Here is a 27,165-nt window from a genome sequence, read left to right as displayed (position 1 = left end):
ACAAGGGAAGATACTGGGTTGGATCCAGTGATTAACTAGCAGAAGGTGCTGTCAGTCACGCACCTTCCCTGCTTTCCCTGCCCCCCAGTAGTTCTTCCCAACCATGGGGAAATCGATTCCCAGGGTTTTAGGACCAATGTAGAGTACTAGCCATGCAGGCCAGTATGCTGTAATGAGGAGGAGGAAGGGGATAAAACCATCCTTCCTGCCTCTTCCATCAGCAGAGCTGCGCCAACAGAAGAGGGAGGAAAGATGACTTTTGCCCCTCTGCTCTTGGTGTCACTAGAAGAGTGAGACTGGCAGTCTCAGTGATTTTTTGAGACGTGGAAGCACAGATAGGAGCCACCTGAGCTCCCAAGATTCGCATAAGACTTCACATTCGAGGTCCAGCTCTGTGCTTGAACTTTAAATCAAGTGCTTATTATAGCATGTTTTTGACTTAAGCTGACTACTACGTAAGTGAATGTGAAAGGCTTCTTGGTACGGCTTTAAGTCATGGTGATCTGGGTCCCTTTGTTTTCCTCCAGATGTATGCTATTAAATTAACTACCTCTGTGTGTCTGGTAGAGCAGACATTAGCCATTACTCTGACCATTGAACTCTTCCCAGGCCACTGTGGAAAACCTCCCCTTTTTTGCTTTCCTGTGCTGTCAGTGGTGGGGAGGCGGGGGAGGGGGAGGAAATACAACATGAGCCGCGGTGACAAAAAAATAAGGCATTAAATATCCGTTTCCTGTTTAGGTAACTTTGACAAGCGAAATGTAACAGATAACACAGTCAGTGGTAATGGGATTAATCCTTGTACAGAGGATGCAAAGAGTAACCAGGCTCCACAAAGGTAGCTGCAACCTGAAACTATAAGACCCAGAGCTGTAGAGAATATATGCACATTGCCTTTCTGCTGGTGCTCCATTTATTGCAGGGGGACTCTTAAATCACAGTGGGAATAGGCGGGCAAAGCAGCATTTTGTTACTTTATTTTGGAGACACTTTTGGAAATATCTCATAGAGTTCCTGCTTAACAGCAAGGATACTGTGACCTTTGCCAAAAATGTGGCTGACATTTGGAACTTCCCGCGATCAAGCTGTTTCTGTGTGAGTGAAGCCTGTCACCTGATTGCTCCAATGTTTTAGTCTAAGTTAGAACCAAATGTTGCATTGAACAGCTTGCCCCTGTGCATGACCTCATTTTACAGGCTTTCCTACATATGGTGCTTTATTATGCTATGCAGTCGTGGGATGGTTGTGCCTCAGAAAATAAGGTACATTTGTAATTTCTGTGTTGGTGTCTTTAGTACCTGCACAGACTGCATACAGAACGTTCTCAATCACCAGAGAAGGTGCATATGCCCTACAATTATGGTCAGGTAATTGACAATGCCCATGGAAACTGTCATGAATCAATAAACATTCAGCATCCACTCTAGGAAAGGGTAGGAGGAGTAATCAGGAAGGGGTCACTGTGCTTCACTCTAAGAAAAGTCAAAAGTCAAAACTGTTGTACGACCTCACCATTATCAATATCCCCTTCTGCCTCTTCCTTATCTGACTTGGCTGAGATCAGTTCTAGTGAGGATTCAGTGGAAGGTGATCCCAGGTCCGTTGTAGCTATTATGGGGAGGCTGTGTGTACAGAAATAGTGAAGATGAATGGACACCCAATCATCTGGCCTCCCTTTCTGAAACTGCCCTATTACATCTGCCCATGTAAGTGAGATGGTATTGTTGCTTCTGCTGGTACTCTTGCTGTCATCTGTTCAGCACTGCTGGAACCTTATAGATTACTATTAAGTGAATTACTGTTATAATGGTTTTAATGATTTTAATGATTTGTAAACTATTTGTTGTTACCTGCCCTGAGCCTGCTTGCGGGAAGGGCAGGATATAAACCGAACAAATAAAATAAAATAATAAATAAAGTTGTAATGGAGAAGCAAGTTGCCTGTTGCATCCAATATCAGCCATAGCTTTGAGGAAACAGATTGCTAATTGTTACAAAAAAGAAAAGCAAATGTTTTCCCACTGAACATTTCTCATGCTCAGTTATACGGAAATCTCACATGAAAATACAATAATTTACACATTTTCATTGATTCTAGTAGGAGAGTTAAACATGCGCTCTGTTACTTTCCATTGAGACAAATGGGACTTTTAAAAATGTTTTCTGATGTATATTTCTATTTTTTCCATTTCAATAGCAAAAAGTACCCTTTGGCCAAAGAGCAGTATGCCTTTGCCATAACATTATTATAACACAGAATGATAGAATTAATATAATACTAGCTATCATATCAGCTGGTATTATATTAGTAGTGAGTTATAGTTCATTAGAGCATTAAGCTGATCCCTTGCGTGGTTACCATCTGTTCCCTGGAGGCAAATGACAGTTTGGAAATCTGCATTACAGGCAACCTTGAAAATTGTATTAGAATACAAAATGATATATCTGAACTGCAAAAAAAGGGTTGGGTTTTTGGGTTTTTTTGCAATTTGACCTTGTTTTCATAAAGAAAAGATATATGGATCTAGTAAAGAAACATTTTGACTACTGAAATATTTTAGCTTTGAGATAAAGGGTATATAGCAACGAATCTCCCAATCTTCTTCACCTATGGGGAATCTGAGTGTTTCAGGCAAAAAACATGAAGATGGAAAGTAGTGCAGTATTGTCTGGTGAAGGGAAATCTAAGTGTAAGTGCAAGAAATTGTTCCTCAGGCTAACAGAGCGACGTGAAAATTTCCCATTCACTGCTGTGGTAGCATTAGCCGCAGTCCTGCATGAATACATGCAGTAAGCATACCACTGTAAAGACGATGAGGATGACCCTTGCTTCTAAGAGTGATATATCACAGTGTGTATGTGAAACCTGTTTGCTCCTTTCAAAGAAAGAAACTAGGTGATGTTCATGATAGTATGAGAAAGAGGGAAACCATATGCAACATGCAAAGAAAAATAGGTTTTTGAAAAGTAACAGCATGTTATTGGAGCAGTAGGCCATTATAGTGGGACATTAGGTATCCTTGCACATTTCCCCCTTATTCATAAAAAGAGCTATATGTACACTGCCATGATGCTGGATCCAATGTCCCTCTTCAATTAAGGCCCTGTCTGCACTGGTCTTTTCCTTCGCTTTCCCTGCACATCTCAGTCGACTTTTAAATTTTGTTCTGCATTTCCTCCCATTTTCACCCCACATGCCCCTCAGTTTTTCTTTTTGGTCCTGCAGTCTTTTTCAGCCATTCACCTGTCAGTTGACTTTCAATTCACTGTATTGTCTTTTCTTTTTTTCCCCATCCCCCTGGGGGGAGATTTTTATTGGTTTTGTTTTCAGACTACAAAACTACAACAGAAAATATAGGAAAGGGAACTACATCTAGGGAATAAAGAAAAAAGACCCACAGCTAACTAAAAACTCAAGAGTAGGAGATCATACATCAGCTTAACACCATGCTATTTTCAAAAAGCTACTAATAATACAATGAACTTAGTCGGTTATGCTAGATTAATTATCGTTTAACCATCCCTTTAACTGTTTAAAGAAATCCCCAGAGCACCCCCAAGTTATTTCAACATTTTTTCAGGCACAAATCAGAGTCCTTCAGCCCTTATTTATTCTTGTCTTTTCTAATCCCCAGTTTATAAGGGTTTTGGGGGGCAGCCGCCCCCTTTTCAGAGGGGGAGTCCTAATCCAAAGACCCCGAGCCCAACTCGCCATCAGATTTGCTGTCTTTTTCCTCCTCTTTGCCCTCTTCTGGTTCCCCAAGCTGTGTCCGCAGAAATTCACGTGCTTTAAAAACAGAGTCAATCTTTTCTTTTTTATCGTTAATCTTGAACATGACGCCTTCTGGGGTTAACCACCTGTAACTGATGCCATTTGTTTGTAAGAAAAGGATTAATTGTTTATAGTTCTTTCTCTTCTGTCTTATATAAAATGGAATATCTTTTAAAATCCTGATATTAGTGCCCCCAATTTTCAAGGGTGTTCCCGAATTTGCTTTCAGAATAGCATCTCTCACATGTCTCTTCGAGAAAGTCTCTGATATTTGCCCAAACGCTTTCCTGCACTTTGGTAAGTCTCTTAAAACAGTTTTCGTCACTTATTTTTCCGCTCCCCCCTCTTTCCTTCCATGTTTCGTCTATGCGTTTGGGAGGCATCCTTCCCTCGCTCGCTTTCCCGTCACTCTTTAGGGGGGGTAGCTTCTTTTTATATCTTCATGCTTGCTTCAACCCAACTCACAGTTCGTTGTTGGCCATTCGGCCTTGCTCATCATAATTTATTTCACCCGCTCTCCAACGCTTGTCCCGGTCAGCAGCACTCGTACCATGTGGTCACTCAGCGGCAGGACTTTCAGGGCAGAGGGACGCTTCAATTCTCCAGCTTTCAGCCAATGAAGAGGTCACCCCTCAAAAGCCCCCTGGCAGGGAGCCTTTTACCAAGGCTCCAGGGGGGTCTTGACCCATCGGACCCCCTCCCACACGCTGGTGTGCAGTTTACATCCCTGGAGCGTCCAGGAGATGTGTCTGTCTGTGTGTCGCCATAAACCGGAAGCCCCCATTCACTGTATTTTCCAAAAGAGGTTTTACTGTGGACTTTTTACTTGTTTTGCTTGAAAGTCGATGGTAATTCAGAAGCAGACGTATTTCCTCAGACTTTGCAAAACAACCCCAATTTCTCTGCCCCTGTTTCTGCCCGCCTTTTTGGTCCACACAACCGCCACATTTGAGGTTTATTGTTCCTCCCACTTTGCAATTTCCTTGGTTGTACTTTCCTCCCTGCTTCTGCACCAGCAGTGCGAGTGTTCCCCATCATTTCCATTTAATTAAAAAAAAAAATAAGCCCTTTAAGTCCAGTGATAAGATATATCGACCACTAATCTTTTGGTTCGGTTGTTAAAGAAACCAGAGCCATTTCAGAACTTGTTTAAAAGTGATGCTTTTCTTCCCCCTGCTTGTGCATTCTCTTGTGGTCCCCCTCCCCCCTCACTCAAACCAGCACAAGGGGAAAAGGTGCTCTCTGATGGCCTAAAGTGCAAAGGGGGGGAGGTCTAGCATTGGAGGAGGGTGGAAAGTTGGGAAACCAAGACCAGGAGAAGACTCAGCAGGGACAGCTGATGATGTTAAGCCAGGGGGGGGGTCCCCCAGAGGCAAGGAAGTTGCGGATCCATGGGTCTAAAGTGCCAAAAGGGAATGAGTGTTCTAGCACTGGAGGAGGGTTGGAAGTCAGGAAACCAAGACCAGGGACAAACTCAGCACGGGCAGCTGATGATGTTAAGCCAAGTGGGGGGGGGTCCCCAGAGGTGAGGAAGTTGAGGATCCATGGGTCTAAAGTGCCAAAAGGGGGTCTAGCACCCAATTAAGAAAAAATGCATTTTTTGGCTGCAGCTGCAACCTCTCTGATGGAGGTCTGTGCATGGTTGTGGTCTCCTGGTGAGTTACAAAAATAGCTGTTTACCGTAAATGGAAAAAACTGCTTAATACACCTTGGCACAGCCCAGCCAGCTCATTGCAGGCTGTGCTGCCCTCTCCCACCACTCACAGGGAGCCTTTGGTTGGTGGATGCTACTGGGCAGCTATAATGGGGTGATTTTGTATTTTTCTAAAAAAAAAAATCAGACACCCCCCCCTTATGTCACAAGTGATGTTCCACCCCAGTTTTAAAAAGTGCAGTTTTTAAATTGTAGCTGCAGAATCAATACACCAGATGGTGTAAGACTGGTGGGGACAGCAGGCACAGAAATATGAAATCAGGTTTTGCCACACAGAAGTAACATCAGCTGCAAGACATGAACAAATATTATACGTGTTTTAATTGGGAAATATGCAAATTTGCTTTTTGTTAACATTAACGTTAAATAAGAGTGCGAGAAATAAAAACAAAAGGCATAAAAACATATATTGACAATTATATTTAAAGAGACAAATGCTTTATCCGAGCCAGCCAGGGAGGGTGGGGGCTTTGAGAACACATTTAAAGTTGCTTTCTTTCTCTGCTCCCTGCCCACCTCAAGCCTACCCAGGGAGGGGAACACTGGCTGGGGAAGGGAAGACTGCCTCCCCTTCACTTCCCCAGCCAGCCTGCCGGGAGCCATACAACATGTGTGAAAGAGCCGCGTGTGGCTCTCGAGCCGCAGTTTGGCCACTGTGCAGATATGGTGCAGTAAACTGTGAGTGCAGAAAGGGCCTAAGTCTGCCAGTGGAGAAGCATTTCCTCAGCTCAGACTTTCTCTAATGCAAAGAGACTTCCTCCACTGGGGAAAGACTGGAGGTTGACTTTCTTTGCTATAGGAATACTTAGTAACAGGGAGAAATTGGATTGTTACTAATAATGATAACAGCAGCAATAACCAAAACAGTAGCAACAATAGTAGGAGGAGAACAATGTTTGAGTCCAGTGGCAGCTTTTATGTGCATGCACACTTCTTCAGATACTACTAGTAGTAGCAGAAGCAACAGAAGCAAATAGAATGTATCTCTTTGGCCCCTGCCACACGGCAGGGGAAAAGCCTCTTAAGGCGCGGCTTTTAAAAGCCGCGCCAACGTTGAGACACCGCGGCGGGATCCCACGGATCCCCTGGCCGCGGCGCCTTTTCTCCCCGGCGCGATCAAACGCCGGGGAGAAGACACAGCCCTAATCGGGAGCCGTGCGAACTGCACATGTCGGAGCATGCGCAGTTCGGCTCCGGGCCGGGGTTGTGCCGGTGCAAGGAGGCGCCGGCGATCAAACGCCCGGCTAGAAGCGTGGCTTCAAGTTGAACCACCAAGGTAGGTGGTTTCAACTTGAAGCGGATTTGAGCGGGGAAGGGCCAGTTTGGGGACAGAAGCACCACGCTTCCCAGATGTTGTGGTGTGATCGCGCTGGTTTGATCCGCCCCCGAACTGTCCCGCAACTGGCCCAAATCACCTCGTGTGGACGGGACCTTTCCATACAAGAAGCTTGCAGAGCCCAACTGCATGCCCAGTGGAACGCTTGAATCCTCCAACACCACCAGGTGTGCCTCCCATATGTGAATCTGACATCACTGTTCCTCATGGATTCAGGCAAAGACTGCCACTATTGGGAATGTATATAACTGTGGCAACCCAAAGTCCTTATTTTGTAGCACAGTGGAGTTCAATTTTCTACAAATTTGTCTGATCCCTTTTAAGAACCATCTAAGCCAGGGGCAAACACTACATTTCATCAAAGTCACTATATGATGATGTATCTTTTTTTGTATGTACTGGATTGATTGTCCATCAATGTTCAGCTGTAGCATTATAAACAAAGGGGGGGGAAAATCTCTCTGCCGATTTTTTAAATGAATCTTTATCATGTTCCTCCTCTTAGCCAGCTCTTTTCTAAAGTTTCAAGTCCCAAATGCTTTAGCTTTTCCACAAAGAGCAATCCTTTGATCATTTTGGTTGCCTGTTTTTGTGTGCCCTCAGCCTTAGGATATCCTTTTTGAGATGGGACAACCAGAGCCATATACAGTGTTCCATATACATAAACACTTAGATTTATATAAGAATATTATGAAACTGCTTATATTATTTTCAGTGTCTTTCCCAATAATCCTGGTTTTGTTTTTGCTGCTGTGCCTCTTGGGTTTTCACGATCCTGAATTATTGTGTGCCATCCTTAAAATTGCTTCTGACTCCTGATAATCTAGGAACCAGTTCAAAAGAACTGTCCTAGCAGAAATCCTTGGAGGACCCCATTTCTTTCTTTCTGACAGGGTGAGAACTTTCCCTTTACTTCTGCACTACTCTGACTACTTGCCAATGTACCAGAGGACCCAGTCACTTATCCTGCAACTGCTGGATTTACTTAGAGGCCTTTGGAGAGGGAATTTGTCAAAAGAATTTTAGAAGGCAACTTGTGTGTCATTCCATCTATGTGCTTTTTGGTCCTGACATTTTCAAAAAGTTCCAAAAGATTGATGAAGCAGAATTTCCCTTCACAGAAGTCATGTGAATTCTCCTTCATCAAGACTTATTAAACAATAATTCTTTATATACAGCTAGCTGTAATCATGCTTTCCATCAGTTCACCAGAGATAAGTATTAGGCTTATTAACGTATCTCCACTCAATAAAAGTTAAGATCAAGCTGACTGCTTTCCAGGTAATCAGTAGGAGATGGTTTTTAGAGACAAAATATTGTAAAATGCCACCCAGACCTGGTGACTTGTTAATTTTAATTTGCAATTAGCTATGCAAGTTCATCTCTTGAATCTCTCTTTTTGACTTAGTTCTTTAGATGATGTCTCCATAAAAAGTAGTTCAGGCAATGGGTATCTCTTCAACATTTTCTAAACTGAAGACAAAAGCAAAGAATTCTCCCCATCCCTCTTCAGACTTCCTAACTTCTTTCAATAACTCTTTCACACCTTGGTTCTCTAACAATATGACTACCTGTGGCAGCTTTCTTGCTTCTGATGTATTTTAAACATGCTTATTGTTTCTTGCAATATGCTTTTCAGATTCTTACCCTCGCAGTAACATTGGGGAAAATGGCCTGATCTGCTCCTGTACCTTTTGATCTGAAGAAATAATCTGGTAGCTCTTCATGACAAAACCTGGTTAAAAAGTTGGCAATTCTATGTATATTTGGGGACAGTCCAGTTCCTTACTCCATCCTTGTCTGTATGCATGGTTCTGTATGCGAGATCCCCTTTCACTTATCCTGCAGAGAAAGTTGATCTTTGAACTGAAACAAGCCTGTAATCAATCAGATTTTCAGAGTGATTTTATGCAGAGTTCTTCCAGTCTAAACCTATTGAAACCACTGGGATTAGACTGGAATAACTCTGCATAGGATTGCCCTATTGGGTTCTGAAACACAGAAAAGCCCAGAGCTAAAATTCAGCTCTAAAGTGAGAGTTCATTGAGAGATCTGATTGTTCACATTAAAATGTGGTATTTCACAGGTGAATATTTACATACTAATCTGAAATTTGAGTATTTAGTTGATAGCTTTTTGAGAACTTAGACTTTTGCCAAGAGAATCTGTTTCAGCTGCATTAAAGAGGTTGCAGGCACTCAAAGTGAACCTAGTATGATTCAAAGATGACAGTTATTTAGATTTACAGTGTTTGAAAACTGATAAAGAGAACAGGAAAAATAAACAGATTGCTGGTGGTATTAACTAGATATGCCAAAAAGGTTATAGGCATGTGTTAGATGACATTGAAAAGTGGAATAATAACATTTTCCCCACCTGGAGAATGAAACTTCAATAATTCATCATCACTAATCTCCAATGAGACTTTGAAAGACGTAATAACTTGTGAATCTCACCCTTAGCAGCCATGATAAATTTCTTACTCTAACCCCCAAGGCCACATACTCCAGTGGGGCTACAGTGTTCAGCACTCAGACCACATCCTTTTTGATTTTAGATTTTTCCCAACAGAAGAGGTATTAAAAAACCCAAAGGTTTTGGTAAAAGGGAGAACCTTGGGACCTATAGAACCTTTTTTAAAAATAAAAACTGCCTGTGGTTGAAAAATTGGAAGACAATATACCCTTTTACAGCTTGCTGCTTCTGGAATCCTCATTGAGTGTGGCTTAAACAGGGTTTGCACAGTTTGGAAAACACCCCTGCTTCACTTTGAGTGTGTGCCTCTTCCTCTCTCAAGCACTCCATCCAGACAAGTGAAAGCTCTTTTTCAATCTCCCAGCAAAGGAATTTTGGAACGGCTGGCAATTATGCTATGTAGCAATGCCACGTTAGTTCTGTACTGGCTTTGTAAGTTTAGCACATCCAAAACGCAGCTAGCCCTTACATTACGTAGACGATGGACATGCATAAAACATGCACATTCTACCAACCAACTGAGGATAATTGTTGCTTTTTTATTGAGACAAAAATCGAGGTGTTTTTTTTAATGTTAGTAGTTGCTTTTGTGCTCTTTGGTGTTTACATCATCGTTTTCCACAGGTTATTTTAGAAGAATGATATCATTATTTACTCTGCCTACAAAAAAAAAAAATCTGTTTAATATAATTGTGACCCATTTGGGTTTAAAATAAACATTAGTGTTTGATGAAAGCTCAGTCCTTCGCCCTCCCCCTTCCAAGTCCTCCCCTGGTAGCTGTTTGCAAAGGTCTGCTCTGGAGCAGCAGTCAAACTAAGAAAGTGGTGTTATTTCAACAAAGCCAGAGACCTTCTTTTTTGCTTGTAAATATTAGTACATCTTGCAAGCAGGGCTAAGAGCTGCCAGGCATCCTGTCATTTAAACAGAGTCAGGACTGATTGACGCCAAGTTTCTGTCAAAGATCTGAGAGGAAGTGCATTAGCTCAGGAGGTTAGGGTAGACGTACTTACCTTTTTATTTTCACATCTACCCCCCCCTTTTATAAAAAATGTCAACAAATTCCAGAGGAGCTGGTTTCTGTCACAGTCCAAAATAATTAGCAATGAAAGAAACATTTTATTTAATGTTTTCAAAAGTCAGGATTTGGTAACAGGGTAAAAAAAGCCAGAGCTCTTGCTGACTTCATGTAAAACAGCAAGGTGGCACAACATGAAGAGATGGGTGGCCTTGAAGGCCACAGAAAATACACACATTTCAACCTCTCAAATTAGGACAACCTCAGTGCAGTAAGGGCATGCCTATTGATGCTAGAGATTAGATGTGATGCGTATAGGACATCCAATACCTGAATGTTTCCTCCCTGTGGGCCAAATAGCAGATCCAAACAGCCAGCTAAGGTCAATAAACCAGCATGGGGGAGCCCTTTCTCCCCCTGCACCATGCCCCCAATCTCATCGGCTTCCCACTTGGACACTATTTACTCTTTAAAAAAGAGAGATCTGTTCATAGATCTCTCAATGTCACATCCAGTTTGACCCTCTGAGGTTTCAATGGAGCTTAAATATTTCATGGCATGTGGAAGGAGATACCAGAATGCACCAACAAGATCAGCATCCTGCCTTTTACTATTACCCTGAGATTCCCTCCTGCCCAGCAATAGACATACAGATGAAGGTCTGGAAACATAAAACCAAGAACCATGGAACTGGATTAACTTCTTCCTGGTGCCAATTTGAAACTGGTAAGGAATGAAGTATTTTTATCTACTTGCAATTTCTTGCTTTCAAACTGCTAGGTTGGCAGGAGCTGGGGCCAGAGATGGGAGCTCACTCTGTCACGCAGCACTAGGGTCTCAAACTGCCAAACTACAGACCTTCTGCTTTGCAGCTCAGTGTCTTAACCTCTGAGCCACTGTGTACAAAGCTTTAATAAAAAGGTCAGCAAAAACCAAAGATATATCCTTGTAGAATTTGCATTTATGTAGTATCCCATCCAGTGAGTAACCTTCCCTTTCCCCATCTATTTGAAACCTGTAAATATTTTGATTCAGTAAAGGACATATAACTTGACTGTGTATAACAAACTCCATGGTTTTTCTTCCAGGGTGGATCAATAAAGATGATTGCCAACCTCATTTCTATACCATGGCAGTCAACACCAGCCTTTCTTTCCTTGAGTCTGAATTCTTCTATTTCTAATTATGCCACTTCAGTTATCATCCTGCTTTCTTTCATACCACATGATTTTTTTTTAAGGCAAAAGAGTGTCATATTCCCAGACCAATTTCTGTGACATATATCCATTTACTGTTGAAAAGCACATCCCTCCCCAATACTTGTCTTCTGCTTGTTTGACCACTGGCCATATGGCAGGCTTGTCCTGTGGGTAGCTTTATTATTAGCAACTCACAGCTGGAGATGCAAAAACTCCATGTAGCTGTGATATTACACTAATTGGCTAAGACATCTCTGAAGCAAGAGGTAGAAAATATCCATTTGAAACATCGCCTTCAGTGTGTGTGTGTGTGTGTGTGTGTGTGTGTGTGTGTGTGTGTGATGAGGCAGTCTATCATGTTCAAGGTGTCTCAACAGCCCCTTTTGATTATAATGTTATTAAAATAATTCTTTTTCTAAAACTTTTTTTCAATGAGTAGGAAATATAATTAAAACCAGAGGCTTGAACACTGGGAGCTTTCAGCCATATTTTCCATTCTAATCTTGCTGTGAGGATCTAGGTAGGGTACTGTGAACAGTACGTGTAATGTTAAGCTATCACTTAGCATTATCATCACTGAACTTGGTTCGTGTGAAGAGGAAGAAATACCACACCCTACTAGAGATTAAGTCTGCGTTCACTGGCTACTGTTCAGAAGCGTTACTCAAGAGTCTAAGCCGCAAAATGTGAATTGCCTTCCTGTCTGTCTCCTTTGGTAAATTTCTTTCTCAGCTGTTCATACAGTGCATGCCCTGAAGGAGAAATGATCTTGAAAGGCACAGAAGAAACCCAGTGAGATCAGGGGTTTAATGTTGTGTCTTATAAATCTCAGCTTGAATCCTGAATGGGACACCCAATATGGAATGGAAAATTTGGCCAGCTCCACAAACCTGCTGCTTTTGTTTTTCCAAGGAATAAATAGAAACTCATTCAAAAGCCTAGAATAAAAGACAAAGAAAATTAAAAGTCAAGGAAAATGAGAAACGTGGATGAGAATAGGTTCCATAAGCAGTCATTGATGAAGAAAGAGCACGTCCATTTATGGCACTGGTTCTGTCAAGTGGCTTATGTAGATTTAACATTCCGGTCCCTAAAACTAGTCTTGTCAAAAGAATACAAGATCCTAACCAGAAATATCTGGATTAGCAGTGGAATTTTTAGTAAAGTTACTCCCTTCTAAATCCATTGACATCAATGGACTTAGAAGGGTGTGTAACTGTTTAGAACTGCACTGTACATTCCCTTTGTAGGCCTGGAAACCTTAGGAAATTTAGGGAAGTCCCCATTGTCAACATTTTATTCTCTTGCAGTGGTAAAATATGAATAACAGTGACCAATCTCATCATTGCTTTGGAGGAAAGTGACTTCGGAACAAGAAAGCCTTTGACAACATATTGACTGTAAAGCACTTGCATATAAATGGTATTATTGACTGACAATGACAAAGGTTAATGATGTCACATAATTTTCACTCAGAAATGGCAAAAATATGTTGTTTACATATTATGATGTGGTGGCTTTTTTCTGTAGCTGACACAGTTTTCATGTTTAGATTGACCTTTAGGCTGCAATCCTAAGAACATTTTCTTCCATCTACACCAAGTGTGGCAACTAGCCCCTCCTATCAAGCCCTGACCTAGTCACAGTAATCCATGCAATGGTCACCTCCAGGCTAGATTACTGTAACTAGCTCTACGCCAGCCTGCCCTTGAGACTGAACCAGAAACTCCAACTGATCCAGAATGCGGCAGCGTGAGTCCTGATGGGAACTGCACGGACGGTACACATTCAGCTTGTGCTGGGCCTAGGGCTGTCAAATCAGGCCGTGGGGCGGGGAAACCCCCGCTTTGGAGGCCCGATTTCCACTGCGGCGGAATCAGGCCCCGGGGGAAACACCACCCCCATGTGCACGTCACAGGGAAGTGACGTCATGACCAATGTTCCCTTTAAGCTGTGGAGTTTTGTGAGCAAAAATTCTACTTTGTGAGCTACTGGCATTAAAGTTGTGAGCAAGTGATTTGGCTACTGAATAAATTAGTTTGCTCTGGACCCATCCTTCCTGAGCTAAAACAAAAATCTGTGAGCTGGAGGCTAAAAAACTGTGAGCTAGCTCACGCTAACTCAGCTTAGAGGGAACACTGGTCATGACGCCGGGCACACTGGGGGCGGGGCCACAGCCATTTGAGGGGAAAATATACACTACACTGCAAATCTGGTTGATCTTTTGACATTTAATTATTTTATACCAAGATTGAAAATACAAAGTTCTTTTCCCCTCAAATGGCTGTGGCCCCGCCCCCAGCGTGCCCGGCGTCATGACGTCACTTCCCTGTGATGTGCATGCGGCATGCGCGTGCGAAGCGCGTGCGCACACATGCCGGGAGCCGGGCTGGAGTCCCCCGCCATAAGGGTAAGTGCCATTTGGCAACCCTAGGTGAGCCAGTTACACTGGCTTCCAGTGGAGTACTGAGTCAGGTTCATGGTTTTGGTACTGATCTTTACGGCTGTGAGTGGTCATGGATCCACATATCTTTGGGTCCATCTCCTCTGGTGTGTTCCTCGAAGAGCATTACGCTCTGCTGAGAATAATTTGCTGGTGATCCCTGGCCCCAAAGATATCCAGCTGTTCTCAACCAGAGCTTTTTTGGCCCTGGTTCCGATCTGATGGAACTCTCTGCCAAATAACATCTGGGCCCAGTGGGGCCTCTGAGGCAGAGATGTTCTGCCAGGCTTTTGGGTGAGGACAGTGATGGGCTCTATCATGGCTGGCACCCCCCTCCTTTATTCCATCTTTCTTCAGCCTCCTCCCAACCTTGCCTGTGAGGTGGCAACACAGTCTGGAATTGGCTTAAAATTTGATCTATGGATGCCTCCTGGGAACTGTTTTTAAGATTGTATCGAATGGCTTATTTTTGTAACTTAATGATTTTTATATTATATTTTATTTACTGTTGTACATTGCCCAGATCCCAGGGAACTCAGGGACTGGGCAATTCATACATTTAATTTATAAATAGATTTATAAATAAATAGGCCCCAGAGAACAAAATGGGATTTAGTTCTGAGTCAGCTTGGAATTGCTCCCTTACTTAATGTAAGTCCAGCAAAAACCATTGTTAATAATTTTGACGAAGAAAATATTATTATTTAATTACTGATATTACTGAGCAAACCACAAACAAGTACTATTTTCCTCTTCCTCTGATGACTTCCATTACTGGGGCCTTTGTATTCTTTGGCTACATTTGCTCACTTCAGTTGCAAATGGTTATTTGGAGATGTAAAGGAACATCACCTGGAGTGAAAAGTGCAAGGTGAATGTGTAATCACTTAAACCCATTGTTTTCCTTAATACTCATGACCATATGACAGAAGAAAGTCAGGCTGAATTTTTTTTAAAAAAATATATGCTTTGGGAAGAACTCTGAAATACTTCTGGATTTTCAGGATTTGTTTTCTAGATTTGCGTTCAGTTCTGCTCAGCAATTACATCTAGGAAAGGAGTCTATGCACTTGACTGGCTGGAACCCCTAAAGTGGGGATGGACAAGTTTTGCAGCCATATCTAGGTCCTCAGGCAGCTTTTGCGGGTTATGAATTGGATGTCTTTTCTTCCTTTTTCCAGTGCCTACAGTCCTCTGTTACTTCTGGCTGTTGCCTGTTGTGGACAGAGTTCCAGATGTGACCCTTTCATCATGGCTCTTAATGGCACACAGATCAAGAGCTGTTTAACAGGAACTTTTTGGTTGAGAGCATCACCCTGCTTACCTTTACAGCAGTCTGTCAGGCTAGTATTGCTGAAAAATTGTTAAGTGGTCTGAGGGCTAGATGAGAAAACTACCACAGGCTGCCTGTGGTCCTTGGGTCATAATTTGCCCACCTTGTGACCTAAACAGACAGCAATCATGGCAGCACAGGATCATCTGAGGGTTTTACCAGCTTTTCCCACAGCCCTCCGAGAAGCAGAGAAGCACTCACTCTTTTAAACCTTTGGGTGCCAATGAGAGGAACACTCACTCTTTTAAACCTTTGGGTGCCAATATTGGCAGAAAGGGGAGGTATGAATGCTGTAAATGAATGAACAAAGAAATAAGGTACTGGAACAGGGCACCTTCAAAGGACAGCTGTTTAGTCCAAGAAGTATCTTGGCAACTGTGCCGGATTGGCAAAGGTCCTGCCTCTTTCTGAAACACACCAATCCCGTTCAGTCCTGTTTGGTGTGAGAGCAGAGCAGCTAACAGTCAACCAGGATCCTAGGAAGAGCTGGAGGAGCCAGATGGGAGGGAGAGAGAAAAGCTGTTACACTGTCAGCTCAGGAAGATAGGGTCTGAACCTTCAGAAAAAGAGAGACTGCAGGGATCCTGCCTCAGAGTTTGCCTTATATGTATGCAAGCTAAACTAGTGAATATGTGGAATCTGTCTCAGGAGCAGGTGTGTAGCTACAGTGTGGCATTTCGGAGCCACACCCCCTCATTAGCAAGCACCGCCTCATCTGTAGCACCGCCCCATTAAGCAGCTCCCCTGCCATCAGCCAGTAGACATGGCTGTGGATGGGGGAACTGCTTGTGACTTGAGTGGTGTTTAAATGGGGGAGCCAGGAGCCGAGTCCTCTTTGGAAGACACTCTTCTTTGTCTACTGGCCGCAGACAGGTGGGCTGGCCACTCATGGCTTGAGCAGCATTTAAAAGGGAAGCACCATAAGTGATGTAATGTCCCCTCTATGCCCCCCACCTACAAATTCCTGAGCCCCTGCTCAGAAGACTTTGGAAGTCTCAGAACCTGTTTTCGGTGATAAAGCAGGCTAACTTGAGGAAGAGACTGCGTCTGCCTTGAAGCCCCTGTTTCTGAGGGAAACTAGTGAAATATTTGTGGTTTCTGAGAGCTTACATTTACACTGTGGGAATCTTGAGTCTGATGAAAGGCCAATATTCACCTCAAGAATACAAACTTGGCTAACTGCTCTACTCTCCTAAATTATCAACTGTGTTACCCCTGTAAATAGTTTCTATCCTTTTTTTCTGAAGAAAGTTATTCCCCTATACTTGAAATTAAATGAAAGTTGGCCCCGTTCACATGCTGAATTTGCCGCGGGAGAGCCATGAATGCTGGGCAGATTTTCAAGGCGCGATCACACTGCAACGTCTGGCAAGCGTAGCGCACCCGTGGCCAACCTGTGGCATGCCGCCGAAGCTGCATAGTTAAAAAGTATCTCAACAAATGTACTAGCAAATGGTTTGCCACGGGCTGCCGACAGAAGTGTTCTGTGTGATTGCGCCGGTGCACGGCTTTCCCCGGCTGTCCTCCTTGCCACGCACGCGCTGACAAATGAAACTGTGGTGTGCCGCCGTCATGTCTGATCACATTCTGGTGGGTCTAATTGTGCCGGCGCAATGAGCCATGCCTCCCCCCCGCGTTATCTGGCCTGTGTGACCGGGGCTGTTGCTAGTTTTTTCCTGGGTGCTGAACTTATTTTATTCAGAAGCCACTTGGGTTAAATCTCTCAGGTTGAGGGTTGGGATAGAAACCACACTGGTCAAAATTTACACCACACTACCTCTGTTTAAACATCTTTTTAAAGACCCTGACCTTCACAGCACCATTTAGTGGTCCTGAAAATGTCCGATGGAAACACACACATGCATACATACATGGATGTGTCTGATAAAGACTTGAATATGCTTTTCTACATAGAGGAAATGGTTGCTTGTTCAGGATTCATCCAATTTCAGAAATTGGTCATGGTCAGGCATTCACATTGGTTAAGTCTTTGTAAAGACAGCCCACACTAAACCAACTAAATTAATTAGGATTAAATCTTGGTGTGGCATTTTCTAAATTTATCAGTCAACAGTGGTGCAGCTATAATGTATTTCTGGCATGAAACAGGATTATTTCCAGGCACAAACCCAGAGATGCATTCCTTGGATATTCCCTCTTGACACCCCCCCCCCCCCCCTGTCTGGCAAGATTTCACAGATGGAAGTAGTCTCTAAGAATTGTATCAGAAGTACCACATAAGAGAGAAGAACATGAATCACAAAACAGATTTATTTACAACCAAAATCAACAGTCACGAGTTCTGTATTCTTTTTCATATTGTTGTAAAACTTCCACATCCTGAAAACCTGTTTGGCAATAAACATTTTTCATGGGAGAGTGTAAAAGTTAAAATCTTTAAAAATTGGAAAAACAGTACAGCTTCCTTTCTCTTGTGCTTATTTTGGAGTAAGTACGGCTAGAGCATTACTTAGAAATAAACTGCTATATCAAAAAATTACATGATTTTTTTCAGGGGGCTGTGTGAGACAAATGAGTGGAAGAAGATGACAAGGTCAATCACTAGGCTACTGCAGATTGCAAATGGCTGCCTGTCCCTTCTCCCCAAGATCTCCAGCAGAACTTGGTAGGCTTTGGGAAGTTTAAAAGGACCAGGATATCCTGATGATTAGCTGATGGGTGGAATGTTTCACTACTTCTTGAGCTTGAAGCAGAGTGTCACTTCAGATGGGCTTCAGTTCTATTTGCCTTTCTTCTTTTTGAGATTTCTAATCACTCATGTTGTGGGACTAGTTGCACATCAGTTTCCAGTTTTGCACTTTTCTAAGAGCCAAACTACATGCTATGACTTTTGACATGTTGTGTCTGAGTTCCCTGACCTGATTTTGAATTACTTGGTCACACAACAGCTGTGAATTCCCTGGTGGGAACTCATTTCTGAAGCACATGAGGCCCCAATTTGACCTATGGGATTATCTGAATTCAGTGTTGAAGAACCAGGCTCTTCCAATGCACTGGTCTGCAGGGAAACGTCAGAGTCTCCACAGAGTTCTGTGGGTCATCCGGTTAGAGAAATACAAGCCCCACAGATGCTGACATATGCTCAGTTAGAAAACACCCTCTTATCAGCATCTTCCTTTAGCTGTGGAACAGATGACTGTACCCTGGTATTATCACAATACTATTTGCCATTTTACTATCAGATCCCTGTATGTTATCTGTTGTGGCATATGTAGATATGAGAATTTATTTTTGATGGGGGAACGCTGTGACAGAGAGTAATCGTTGATGTAAGTTTTATGTTTGATATGCTACTGCCCCTTTAAGACTGAACTATATGGCATTCTGGGTAACGTAGATGTCAGTTAGCAGACTTCAGTGCTAAAGTGATTTTGATTTTGGGAGTGTTTTAGTTCTTGTTTGGTGAGTTCTTAAGAAATAAAATCAACATATCCTGGCTTTTCCCCTGATTGGAGTATAACATTGGCAGCTGCTTGTACCACACGCTGGAAATTAGTTCCTGGAAGGGAACTCTCATCTGAGATGTGACCAACTGATTCAAAGTCAGGTCAGGGTACCTATACATAACACCATGAAAATGGGTAACATATAGTTTGGTCTTAACTGACACTCTTAATTGTCAGAAGGATACCTTACATCTTCCTTGCTCACCTTAGAACTCTCACTGTTTGCCTCAAAAGATCATACTTAGATGTCACAAATGACTATTTGAATAAAGTGAAATTACAATGGTGATAGTTGTTATTCATTAGAATAAATGGTGTGTGTGGGGGTTGTATATTATGAAGTTGTGCCTCTGCGTTTATTCTTCTGCAGTTTTGCTGAACTAAGACTGTGCCACTTCTGTCTGATCCTAGCAGTTCAGCATTAGCATATAGATACACTCTGAGTGTTGTAAGAACAGCATTGAGTGGGATTTGGAAATGAACACAATGTTTTCTTTTTTTCTAATGGAAGACACAACTATTTTTTTTGTCAAAGTTGACCTTTTCCCTGAAGGAAATTTCAATTTTGACAAAAGTAGCCCACTTCTTTTTTTCATTCTTTTTCCAGAATAAGCTTTCATTGGAATATTTTTACTATCTTTACTTCAAATAGAAATGATCCATAAAATAAAATAAAAAATTAAACATGCATTTTTAGACATTATACTCAGCACTAGGGGTATGCGTTTGGATACACACAAGCCAAAAACATACCCCCTTCAATACCTTATTGGTATTTTCCAGGTATATTCGGCACCCCAAATATTGTTGTTGTTGTTGTTCAGTCCCACAGTCGAGTCAGACTCTTCGCGACCCCATGGACCAGATCACGCCACAAATATATCCAGGGATTTTTCAGAACCCTCCTCCAAAAGCCAAAAAAATCCTGGAAATATTTGGGATTTACCGGGAAGTTCAGGAGCCAGCATTTGCAGGCTCCCAGGGACTAGTTTTTTTCTTTTCTTTTCTCCCCCCTCCCCCTTCCCCCTCATTTGTTTCTGTGTCTTGGGGACTTTCTATGGCCTTCCAAGGCTGCTTTTGTCAATTTTAAATGTTTTTTGTTAGTTTCAAGAGGCCCCCCCCTTGCTGGTTGTGACTTTGTGTCCCCTTCATGTTTTTTAATGCAGCACTTGCAAATTCACCTCCCTCTCACTTGGATTTGTTCTGTGGTATGATATCAGTCCCGTTGAGCTTGCTCTGCTACAGTGGCACTGGGTTCTGCTGGGCATTCTGTACATTGCAATTGATTCTGCTGGGCTTGCAAAATCCCACCCCACCATGCTTGGATTTGTTGTGATTCTGTGATTTGACATTAGTCCTGTTGGGTTTTCACTGCCACAGTGGCACTGATTCTCCTGGGCATTCTTTACATTTCAATTGGCTTTGCTGAGCTTGCCAAAATGCCACCCCCTACCTTTAGTTTCTACTGTAGAGATTATTTGGTTTGACTTTCGTTCTGTTGGGTTTGCACTGCCACAGTGGCCCTGGGTTCTGCTGAGCTACTGCACATTGCCATTGGTTCTACTGGACTTGCAAAAGTGCCTCCCCCTTTGAGTTTCCACTGCAGAGATTCTCTGGTTTGATTTTGTTTCTGTCTTGGCACATTGGCTTGTGGTTCTACTGAGATTAATATCCAGTCAAAAATAGAAGATTGAAGTCAAAATGAGGAGGAAGATCTTGTATTTAATTGCAATCAAACACAGAAAACAGTTAGGCCAAAGGACCATCAAAGTTGACTGCTTCTGAGCCCAATCAGGAAATACATGAAGTTAAATACTTAATATGACATCATCATATCATTATCATAAAGATAATATTCAGAAGACATAATTGGTTACAGAAAATTAAACAACATTTAAATGAAAATCTCTTTATTGGTCAAATGTAAGAAAGGTGTGTCTATGCAATAGTGTCACATATTTACTCGACCTGACCTAAGTTGTATTGGTCAAGGCTTGTTCTCACCCAAACAAAGGTGTTTTTCTCTGATACCAAGTCAAAAATCCTTTTTGACCCAGACACTATGAAGTTATAACCTAAACAATTATAACCATGAACCTTCTACCTTCTTCTGTACCAAAAGAATGCTATTGTCTTGTCTATTAACATCATCTGGAAAAATACCATGACCTACAAGGAAGAGAGGCCTTCTATATAACACGCCTTCATTATGTCCCAATAAAATGTTATTTAAGAATAAATCTATAAAAACCAGAGAAATATGGATAATAAAAAGGAGAAAATCTTTATAGTCCCATCCCTACTACACTGGGTTCTGCAATAGTTCTGTTGAATCTGCTGTTGGTTTCTCAGTGGCTGTTACTTGCAGGCATGGCTTTTTGCCCTGAAAGCAGCTTGCAGGTTCCCCCTCCCCATAGGAAATAATGGAGAATGGCTTCGGGCACCCTGTTCAGAGGCCCACAAAATTGGACTTCTTGGTCCAATCAACTTGAAACTTGGGGATTATTTTAAAGACAGGTACCAGCAATTTTTGTGCCTGTACCTTTAAAACCCCCCAAGGGAATAATAGACCTGAAAAATCCAGAAACCTGGAAAAAAACAAAATCTGAATACGATACCAGAATTTGGAATTTGGTTGGAATTTGGGAATATTGGAAATACTAATCTGTTCAGGCCCAATATACCTGAATCTGAAAAAAAACAATATTATTTTTTTTGCACACCCCTACTCAGCACAGACGTCTGTGTTGCAGTGATTACTAGTATTGTATTGGCAAGTTTATTTCTAAACTGCAATGAGGCCTGATCCTATGACTGTTTACTCAGAAATAATTCCAGTATGATCAGTGAGGCTTATTCTCAAGAGTGTGCCTAGGACTGCACATTTTTTTTAATATGGTGGAGTATTCAACTACACTGGTGCACACCTGGAATCAGAGGTAGTACATCCATGAAACAGGTTTACCTTCTCAGTGAAAAACAGCCCGTAGACTCAGTCCATAAAAATCAAAGCATAGAGAAGTTTTAGACTTCGGATAACTCATCCACTGAGAATCTGAAACTTGGAACGTTACCCACAGGTATGTGCTGAGAATGAAATTCACCCTGTGTTACTACAGCATGTCATGACTCTTCACTGTCTGCATGTATATTACCTGTGATATCTCTCCTTATGTCCCTCCTGGATACGGTTCCACAGCGGGAGATCCCCAGGCCCCACCTGGAGGCTGACAACCCTAAGCTGAGACCTGGAGAGCTCCCGCTGTTACAATTCATCTCCAGATGACAGAGATCAGTTCCCCTGGAGAAAATGGCTGCTTTGGAGGGTTGACTCTATGCCATTATCCCCTGCTGAGTCCTTTCTCCTCAGTGCCTGTTGCTAGGCAAGCAGGTTCGGTCAGTAAAAGGCCTTTTCCACACCTATTTTGGCCTTTGGGAAAAAAACTCCTTGGGGCCAGTCCTGATAGGGTTGCTAACTCCAACTGGGAAATTCCTGGAGATTTGAGGGATGGCTCCTGGAGAGGGTGAGGTTTGAGGAGGGGTGGGACCTCAGACAGGTACAATGCCATAGACTCCACCCTCCAAGCCAGCCATTCCCTCATGGGGAACCGTTGTTGCCAATCTCCAGGTGGGACCTGGAGATCTCCCGCTGCTACAATTGATCTCCAGATGACAGAGATCAGTTCCCCTGGAGAAAATGGCTGCTTTGGAGAGTAGACTATGGCATTATCCCCTGCTGAGTCCTTCCATGCCCCCCCAATGCTGCCCTCCATAGGATCCACTCCTCAAATCTCCAGGTATTTCCCTAATCAGAGGTGGCAACTGTGCTTTTTCCTCAGTACCTGTTGCTAGGCAACCAGGTTCTGTCAGTAAAAGGCCCTTTTCACACCTATTTTGGCCTTTGGGAGAACACTCCTTGGGGCCAATCCTGATAAGGTTGCCAACTCCAGCTGAAAAATTCCTGGAGATTTGAGCAATGGAGCCTGGAGAGGGTGAGGTTTGAGGAGGTGTGGGACCTCAGATAGGTACAATGCCATAGACTCCACCCTCCAAACCAGCCATTCCCTCATTATTGCCAGTCTCCAGGGGAGGGATGGAGATCATGCAGAATTACAACTGCTCTTCAGATGGCAGAGAAAATGGTGGACTCTGTGTCATTATACTCTGCTGTGGTCACCACAGCAAACTGGCGTTGAGTGCCGAAGGCCAGGGCACTCTCCCAGAGCCTCTTTCTAGAGATCGTTGTATTTATTTCTACAACGGGCCTTATTCCTAGTTAAAGTAATAATAGTAATTGGGGAAACATGTGAAGGTGTTGGAAAGAAGTCCATCACCAAAGCCAAAGAGTCTGATTGAGGAATTGCAAGACATTGAAATAGTACATCTTCCCACTTGCTTTAGTTCTGTTCCAAACATCTCCTGCTGATCTACAATATTGTATATCTTCTTTCAAGCCCTACAGAAGACAATAAAGTGAACCTCAGACCTACCATAGCTCTGCTTCCCTAAATCATAATTTGTGAGCATCTAGTGCCCATAGGTAGCTAGTGTAAGCTTCCTTCATTGGAATTCTGCAAGCATGCTTAAATCTCCAGTCTGCAGATTTTCTATGCTTTATTTCTGTGCCCCATTCCTTCAGCGTAGTATACATGTGGTCATTCTTTAGATTGTTGCATCATTTAATGCTCTGTATCCATAATAAAAGCAAATACATTTCCTGTCTTCCAAAGTGACTTTTTTTTTTTTTGTTCTAAACATAGTAAAGACAACACTAAGAGTTAATGAGCTTTGGCAAGCTTCACTCTTGGTCATCACTTTCTACAGATCTTTGTGGTTTGTTCTGGAGGGGATAAATTTGCCTTCATTAGACATTTTTGTTTAAAGGGCTTAGTGGTATTCCTGAACCAGGCTTTCTTTTGGGGGGAAAAGTGATTAAATGCATTCCCACCCCGCACCCCCCATTTACGGCTTGTTCATTGGCTCTCTTCTCTTCTTGACAGATGTGACCTTGGCATACTTGGCTAACTCTAAAGGGGCCTGTTTTTTTAAAAAAAAAACAATGCTGAAGGTTCACAGGCAGAATATCACAGCCCATCTGTGGCCTGAGAGGTAGGTAGATGCAAACACATCCAACCATTGTGGCCAGCCAGCTGCCTGGAAGACCCACAAAAGCAGGGGAACAGATGCAAAAACATCCCAGTATAGTTGCCCTGAAGCAACTGATATTCAGAAGTATAGGACCTCTGAACATAGAGGCTCCATTCAGCCATCATGTCTAATAGCCATTGATCAATAGATCTGTCACAAATAATTCAAGTCATAGTACTACCATTAACCTTTAAGACCATTCTTGGCCTGTGGACCACATACTTGAAGTACCATCTCTTTCCATATGAGGCCACACACAAACTAAGGTGCAGCTGATAAGAGCTTTGGGTAGTTTTTAAAGTATGCTAGGTCAAGAACTTTCTTTGTAGAGCTTCTAACCCTTTGGAATTTTTTTCTAGATGAATATTAAAAAGTTCGGTCTCGTAAATTTTCATAGGGCGCATTCTTAGATTAATTTTAATTGAATTAATTTTGCACCCTGTTAAGTAGCATCTTCTTTAGGCCAATAGTGTTGATATTACATTGTATGTGTACTATTGGGATTTTATTGCTAGGATTTTGTCTGTTTCATTGAATATTGCTTCTAACTAATCTATAAAGTCCTACCTTATCTGTAGATGGTCTTCACTGTCTGGCTTTTATCATTCACAGCAGGGGCCAACCAGGTTACTGTATGACATACATGGGAGGAATGTTGAACAGTGGAAAGTTGAATGGTTGCCTAGGCAATAAACTTCCTTCCTCAGCACATTCACAAAATAAAGTAAACCACTTTAGAACCCTTGATAAAAGGTACTTTTTTCCTGAACAGCATGTATCTTACTGCTCCACCAGGTAGAGTCTGAAGCCTGCTTCCAGCTGAAGGAGCCCTTCATGGTTCCTCCTCTAAGTTGGAACTTCCTCTAGCCTATGGTAGTACACATGCCAGTATTTACAAATCACAGTCTCAGTTGGATGTCCAATTATGATTTGTGTCTGGGGGAGGAGAATTTGCCCATCCATGCTCATGTTACTCTACAGAGTACCATGAACAGTGAAAGGTGCCATACAAATGGCAGAATAGAAATGATCATGCAAATCAGGCTTGAGTCCCCAGAATAAGAATCAAGAAATCATGGTTCAGTATTTTGTGCCATAGAATATCTGCCTGAATTTCATGTGCATAAATTAACAGGGATAATGGCAGGAATGGTGATTGGTGCCAGTGCTTTGAATGTCAGTTTTCAAAAGGTGACTGGGGCACAAAGAATGCTTCTGAGTTACTTCCTTGAGACAAGCATTGTTACTGGTACCCACTAACTTTTCAAGCTGCCCTTTCCTTTCTCTCCTGTGCCCAGTTTGATGTCACACAGGGGGACTAATGCACTTTTTGTCACTACTGTGATTTTCACTGAAGTCAAAGTGGAAAGACTAAATTTCTTGAGCCTTTTCTGTGCAGCTGTAGAATGTTTTCTAGACAAATTGACTCCTCAAAGGCTCTTTTTATGGGAAGATGCTATAAGAATTTAATAAACCAGAATAAAACTTTTACACTGAACTGTGAAGTAAGAATGTCATGTTAATAAACTCTTTAGCTTGGTTTAATTGGCCATCACCCAAGTATTTAATTCTGGAAGATTACAGAATTGTTTATATGATGCCCTGTTGGCTTTACATTTATTGAGTTTACTAAGAACCACTCATAAATGTTCCGTTAGAGGCTTTTATGCATTCAAATTTCACTCAGTTTCACGATCTTTTATTGGGCCTCAACATGTGGAATGCTAGATTCATGCACAATATTGGTAGGACAATAAGAGTCATTTTGTGCCACGGTTTAGCAATGAACCAGCTTGTAATAGTCCTTGGGAGATGTTCCACTTCAACATGCTACTTCTTCTGTGGCTGTACAAATGATAAAAGTGCTATGTACCCTTTTAAATAAGCTTCATTCTTGAGAAATATAACCACTGGGTGCTATCTAAAAACAAAGATGTGGTTTTAGTTTGCTTTTTCTCAGTGTGCAAAGCTTAAAAGTAAGCCTGCATTGAATTTTCTCCAGGGAAAATTTGGAATGTCAAAAAGAGACTGTGGAAGGATGGAAAGATTTTTCCCAAAGAACCCCCCCCCCCACCTTTCTGTAACTAATTTGCTGGTGTTTGCAACCCTAATCAATGCTGCCTGAGAACAATTTTTGGTTTTAAAGTCTTCCTAGAAACAGCCATTTATCAATTTTGGTTATGTGATGATGTCAGTGATGAAGCTAGTGCAGGGCCAAACGACACAATATATTTTTGAGTGAGTCAGGTCCAGGTTCCAGAACTGACTTGCTTTTATGCAACCAGGCACCAGTCGTGGGGAATATCATTTTTAAAATTATTAGGAGACCAATTTGGCTTGAAACCACAGTGTGGGAAAAGAAGGGCTCCTGCCTTCCCCCTATGCTGGTTTTCACAAGCTGAAATGGGCCATGAGTGTGTGTGTGTATCCTCAACTGTGCGGAATGCGAGCCAGTACTCAACTCACCTCAAAACATATTGTGTAGTTTGGTCCTCAGAATGAGGGCAATGATGTATGGATAGGCATTGCCCTCATTCTGAATGAGCTATGTTTGCTCTCTGATATGTTCCATTGTCAAATGGGATGAGAATGGCCATTTGTGAGGCAGGTTTGGCTGAGAGACAGAGATTGGTTCAAGGTCCTGTTGTGAGCTTCATGGCTAAATGGGAATTTGAATCTGGGTCTCCCAGGTCCTAGTCTTATGCTTTAACTACTATACTACTCTGTCTCTCATGCTAAGAATTATTCCAGAAGGTTTCCACCATTAAGGAAGCTGTTGCAACATAGCTTTCCATGTGGTTGAAGGCTTGACAAGTAAGAAGGTGCCATGTTGCATTGACTCCCATGTTGCAAAGGTAGCATAAGTCAATCTACACATGAGTCAATAGCAGGGGTCATTTAGTAGAAAAAGAGCTGCAGAAGCTCATTAGCATAACTTAGCATATGCCACATCCCCTGACATCACCAGAAGTGTGCACCAGCCCCTCTGGCAGGCAGAAGCACCTGGGATCCATTCTTTTCCCCCTCTCCCTTCCCTTCGCCTCCAAGTCGGGCAAAGGAAAAAGGGGGGGGGAGGATCTCAGGTGCTTCTGCCTGACAGAGGTGCTGGCGTGCCCACAGCCAGCCTGGGTGAATTATAGAATCATAGACTCATAGAGTGGGAAGGGACCTCCAGGGTCATCTAGTCCAACCCCCTGCACAATGCAGGAAATTCACCAATTCCCCCCCCACACCCCAGTGACCCCTGTTCCACACCCAGAAT

The sequence above is a fragment of the Gekko japonicus genome, unplaced genomic scaffold (assembly GCF_001447785.1).
Source record: "Gekko japonicus isolate JY-2015 unplaced genomic scaffold, Gekko_japonicus_V1.1 scaffold341, whole genome shotgun sequence".
Taxonomy (NCBI): domain Eukaryota; kingdom Metazoa; phylum Chordata; class Lepidosauria; order Squamata; family Gekkonidae; genus Gekko; species Gekko japonicus.
The sequence above is the reverse complement of the archived record's forward strand: the minus strand, read 5'-3'. Positions refer to the sequence as shown.